General features: G+C 41.3%; 1 protein-coding gene across 3 annotated transcripts in view; it reads left to right on the top strand.

Moving 5' to 3' along the window:
- The first annotated feature begins 2,138 nt into the window (after nucleotides 1–2,138).
- The window catches only part of LOC132393390 (NXPE family member 3-like), a 143,598-nt gene continuing 139,627 nt past the window's right edge, over nucleotides 2,139–6,109 (top strand). For all 3 annotated transcript variants that reach the window (XM_059968533.1, XM_059968535.1, XM_059968534.1), the window contains exon 1: nucleotides 2,139–2,531. The gene's annotated coding sequence lies outside the window, so the exon portion shown is untranslated. The remainder of the gene's footprint in view (nucleotides 2,532–6,109) is intronic.

The raw sequence follows: 6,109 nt of genomic DNA, 5'->3' as shown, positions 1-6,109 counted from the left end.
CCAAACCAGGAGATCGGTCAGTAAAGGTCACAGTGTTACAGCAGGGTCGGTGGGGACTGGTGTGTGTGTCCGCTCATGCCAGAGTGACAAGTCCACCACAGAAGAACGGTCTAGCTGAAGACTAGAGGGGTCATAACTGAATGACCACAACGACACGACGGATTAATAAAGCAATGGAAGGTTTGGCTGCTGTAGCTGTTCCTCTCACTCGCTCTCTCTCTCTCGCTCTCTCTCTCTCACTCTCTCTCTCCAACAATTTCAACACAACAACCATAACTACTTCAGCAGTTATGAACTGAACTTTATACTTTTCTATGACAATTCATTTACCCCTAGAAATTGATAGAGCTTGTTTATTGTTGATTATTATTATTCCTACACTTTTAGGTTTATTACTGCTAACTTGTTTTATATGTATATTTGCATTTTTGATATTGTATTGTGTAGTTTACTAATAAACACCTTTAGATTGGAACCACCAGACTCCAACGGATACTTCTATCTTTGCTGCTCGGACACCCAATTACAGGGTACGTAACACTATCATGATTCTGCCTTCTTCTACTACCCATAGTGCCATCCCCTCACATTCCTGCTTCACCTCTCCGGCCTATCTCCTCCCTGCTTCCCCTCCCCCACCCCTTGATCTTTCCTCTGATTTGTTTTTCACCTGCGCCTTTCCCACCCCCTCCACCTTCTTTATAGGGCCCTGCCCCCTCCTTCTTCAGTCCTGACGAAGGGTCTTATTGAGAAATATACCTGATATAATCACTATATATACCTGAAATATAACCACTATGTACTAGCTATTTACTACACTATGTAATCACTCCTATGTATTGAATATAACTATGTATTATTTTACTAGACACATTTTGCTATGTATTGTTTTACTAGATACTTTGTATTCTCTTAGCTGCATACTGTGGCAGTTAAAGAACACCTGTTTAGCTAGCTGCACAAATTAGCTGAAGTGTACTCCATGTATTACACTCAGCCCTTGTTTATTTAGAGATAACGGTAGCGGACAGGATGGTACGAGCAGAAAATGTGAGGGAGGTTAAGGAGGCTGACTGAGAAACAACCTTGGCCAGGAATGAGGCCGAAGATGTGAACTGGAAAGAAATACTGGTGGCACACCAAGAGTTAGTCAAGAGCGATTGATTAGTTAATGTATAGATGATATGCAACTAAAAATTGATTGGGTATGCTGATAAAACCAAAATGTAACTGAGATAAGAAATTACTATAAAGAATGCTGTACGCCGGAGCTCGGCGGGCTTTCGGTGACAAGTTCATTGATTGCCTCAGCCTTTGTTCGCAAATAAAGGTTTAAACTTCTCAAAGAATTGTCTGCGTCTCCTGGTCATTTCAAGTAACCACGACAGTCTCGGCCCGAAACTTTGACTGCTCCTTTCAACGGATGCTGCCCGACCTGCAGAGTTCATCCAGCTTGTTTGTCAAGTCAAGTCAAGTCAACTTTTATTGTCATTTCGACCATAACTGCTGGTACAGTACATAGTAAAAATGAGACTATGTTTTTCAGGACCATGGTGTTACATGACACAGTACAAAAACTAGACTGAACTACGTAATAAAAAACAACACAGAGAAAGCTACACTGGACTACAGACCTACACTGGACTGCATAAAGTGCACAAAACAGTGCAGGCATTACAATAAATAATAAACAGGACAATACGTGTTGATTTTACCACAGCATCTGCAGCCTACTTTGTGTTTACTTTATAATCACTATTGTGCCCAGCCCACGACGTATAAGGGAGCTAAATTGATCTGATATTTATTTAAAACCAAATACACTTAGTATTTTTCTTATATTTGGCAGCCCGTTATCTAAAATTACCCACAGCAGATTCTAGAATTTCCGATCTACCTCTCCCTACAACTAGAGAGGGTGAAAGGTTGTCCACTGACAATCGCAATTCCTGTTCCCCGTCTTCAAACCCCTCCAGTGCTCTCTCGCATTCTTTGTGGAAAGTAGTTGGGGAAATGCAGAGTTTGCCCTCTCGATCCCGAAAGCAGTTGTCAAATAAAACAAGAAAATAAAAACCAAGGAGCAGTTTCACACTAAGCAACACCCCCCGTCCCACAGTCCCCTCTGGCGACCGCGCCTTTCTAAGTCTGCAGTTTGTAAATTGTATGCCGCCACGTTGCCGTCTTTCGATTTAAATTTCGCCAAACGAAACAAAGTTTTCAAAAACCATGCAGTGATATTTTGTAGCAATCTGACAAAATAGCCGATTTCAAACTAGCGCAAACCATAAACGTAACAAGAATACATTTCCATCAAAGCAATTGGCTCAAAGTGATAGCAAATAGGACTCTTTACCGCAGTGAATTTCGCACTTCCACGTTGGTTCGTCCAGTTCTGTAAGACTGCCAGGCTGTAAATTGTAACGGCGCTGCCGTCGCCGCTTTATTTTTGCTAGTCTTTTCGTTCTCCCGATCCATCCAAGTGTTACTACGTGAAAGAAGAAGTGACCTTCGGCGACAAGATCATCACGGAGGTATTTTGTTTCAACTTAATCCAGTTTTTGTTTTTTTCTGTTATTATTGTTTGCTGTTGACAGTAACTTCTCAATGAAGGATCAAAGTACAATGAGACTTATAGATCGAAACACAATTCCGTTTGAGAAAAGCCCTTCCTGCGATATATGTTTTAGTTCTTCTGCTTACCTGATTGCTGCTGCAAGTAATATTTAACTTTGATATATTATGGTTAGACCGGGTATTACTGGCATCACCCTTCCGGACTTCCATCGTTCTGATTTTGATTTTTGGGTCGAAAACAAAATCAAAAGTATGCATGACCGCGGTTTAGACTCGAGAAACACCTTTAGACCATAATGAGACCATAAGGTATAGGAGCAGAATTAGATAATCGATTCTGTTCCGCAATTTCATCATGACTAATTCAATTTTCCTCTCAGCCCCAATCTCCTGCCTTCTCCCCGTCTCCCTCAATCCCTCGGTGAGAAAGAGAATTGAAATGGGTGGCCACCGGTTGATCCCGCTTTTTGTGGCGGACGGAATGAAGGTACTCGGGTCACGTCGATATACAGAGGCCATACCGGGAGCACAAGATACTGTAAATGACCCCAACAAGACTCACGTGGAACGACGGGTTAGGGGCATGAATGGTAATGAGAGAGGCGGTAGCAGTGGCGTATCTGAGGTATGGCAGATATGGCACGTGCCCTGGGCGCCACTGAGCAGTTGCTATAAAAGTCAGACAAGCCATCCTGGGATAGGGAAAAATGTATATGATTTGTCTTTGATCATCATGGGTGAGAAACACTTGGATGGCCTTATTTCAGAGCATTGAGTAAGAAGACCATGAAACGTTTTTTTCACGAAGAAAAAGGGAAGTGGAGCTGAAGGACGGAAGAGACAAAAGTTGGAGGTGGAGGAAGCCAAAAAGTCGAACAAGTTCTTAAATAGATTTTGCCAGTCCAACCTCCTTCCACTACCAGATACTTCTCATCTACTCTCCTCTTTCAGAGATTGTTTCCTTTGGAATTTCTGGCTCACTTTTCTGTCGCTGCAATTACTCCTTGGTTTCTCAAATCATTTTGCATGCAATGCAACCGACACAAAATGCTGGAGGAACTCAAGCAGGCCAGGCAGCATCTATGGAAAAGGGTAAATAGTCCACGTTTCATGCCAAGTCCTTTCACAGACTGGAGAAAGAAAAGATGGGAAGTCAGAGTAAGAAGGTGGGAGGGTATGAGGAAGATACTTTTTCCATCTCAGCCATTTTTCAGTTATCTTAAGGAACCACTACTCTCTCCAGATGAAACTGCCATCCATCTGCATTGCTCAGATATATTGCATTCACTGCTCAGAACATGGTTTCCCACATAGTAATCAAAAAGTCAAAAAAATAACGTTGAAAGCTTAAATATAAACAGTTTGGGAAGTACTCAACAGTCAGGCAACTTCTGTGGAGAGTATGAACTCAAGCATGCCCTCAATTTCTTGACCTTTCTTTAAATTTATGTATCTCCATTTTAAATACTTCCAGTGATCTTCTCTCTCCAATGACCTGGGGCAGAGAGTTAAACAGATTCACCACTCTTTGCAAAAAGATATTCCTGTATATCTCAGTTTTAAACAGATGCCTCTTTATCTTCTAGCTATGTATCCTTGATATATCCAGATTTCTTGAGTTATTTGTCTCTAAATTATGGAAACCAAATGATAACTGTCCAACAGAACTCCTCTGCTCAGTCTTCTATCACAAAGCTGAGCTTCCAGTTGTCATTCACTGTAAATCACTACCCCATTCTCAAGCTGATTTCTGTGTTTGGCATCGTACACTGTTGCAACAAACTTCAATGTAAGCTCGAGCAGTAGTAGCTTCCATTTCTGAAAGACACATTATAGCCTTCCAGAACTAACAATGAATTCAACAAAATGCCATTCTAGTCAGCCTCTCACATTGCCAGCATTCATTTTCACCCCATCTTCCCTCTGGTAATTTCAGTTTTATTCCTTTCCTCCTGTTTAAAGAATTGCAGAACTGTTTCTACTAACCTTTATTATCAAATAAGTACTCACTACATGTATTGTCTCCAATTATTCTTGAAGTGAAATGAGCTAGAAATTCTGTAGTTACTGCACATAATGTGATTACACTGGTGACTGCAATTCTCTGGATTGGCGGACTTTACTTAGGGAAATTGATTAGGCTGGGCTTGTTTTTACAAAGCAAAGGAAGCAGAGGGGTGACCTGGCAGATGTACATAAGATTATGAGGGGTATAGATAAGATGGGTAGTCAAATCTTACTCCCTTTGTAGGGGTATCAAAAACAAGATGATATAAGATTAGAGGAAGAGGAAAGAGATCTAAAGAGGAACTGAGGATGTTTTTTTTACACAGGGAGTGGTTTGAAAACTTAATGTGCAATCAAAAAGGTATTGGAATCAGGTACAATTATGTTTAAGAAGCATAGAGGCAAATACTTAAATAGGTGAGTGATAAAAGAATACAGAACTGGTGCGAGCAAATTAGATTTGTGTAGATGAGCAAAAAGGACAGCATTGATGTGGTGGCAAAAAAATCTATTATTATTCAAAAAGCAGGAACCAGAGACACCACACACCCCGGCCACTCCCTGTCTGACTCGCTGCCGTCCAGCAAAAGGTTCAGGATACTAAAAGCCAGAACAAATAGACTAAGGAACAGCTTCTACCCCAGAGCTGTGGCCTCCACCACACCACGCCCACAGAGCAATGACTGAAACTGTGAGCACACACAAGGACTCAAATACTTGCACTAATGGCACTTTGTGCATTACTGTGATATTCCAGTGCTGCTGCAGCTTATTTTCTGCTACTTATCTATTTAATACTGTTTTTCTATTACTGTCTTGTTTTTATCTACCATTTTGTTTGATTGCCTGAGAGGAAGCCAAACAGAGTTTCATTGTACCTATGTATAATGAGAATAAAGATCATTCAATGGTTCAATTCGATGGTTTTGAAAAGGAACGACAGAAATCGATTACTTTCTCATGTATCTCATGTTCAGATATGGCCAATTTCTGTACTCTAAAGTTCTACTCCATGTACAACAAGCCATTTGAAAATAGGAGTGGGCTGTTAGCTTTGTGGAGGTAATCATCTCTTCCTAACACAAGTACTATTCCACTAACGGAAGGCTCCGAGCATTATCTTGTCCTTCGCACTTTCTCTGCATTTTGTAAACTATTATGGGGTCAGTTCTCCATCATTTCTCTCACTAATTCCCGGGTCTTCGTCTCTCACCCTTCTGCTCCCTGCTTCTTCTCACCCTGGCTGCTGACGTCCACTCGGTCCGCACTTGCGGATGTCATTCACAGTTTTATAGACAGTGCCCTTTTGAGATAAAACGGACTTTTAACCTCACAATTTACAGTACCTTGATTGTCCATACACACGATCTTCTGACTGCGCTGCACTTCCGTTGTAACAGTGATACTCTATTCTGTACAGTATTCTGCTGTTACCTTTGCCTCCTGTTGCCTCAATGCACTGTTGTAACAAAATGACCTGCATGGATGGAAGGCAAAACAATAGTTTTTTTTTACACAGTAGCTTGAT

This window comes from Hypanus sabinus, chromosome 4, assembly GCF_030144855.1.
Source record: "Hypanus sabinus isolate sHypSab1 chromosome 4, sHypSab1.hap1, whole genome shotgun sequence".
NCBI lineage: Eukaryota > Metazoa > Chordata > Chondrichthyes > Myliobatiformes > Dasyatidae > Hypanus > Hypanus sabinus.
The sequence above is the reverse complement of the archived record's forward strand: the minus strand, read 5'-3'. Positions and strand labels throughout refer to the sequence as shown.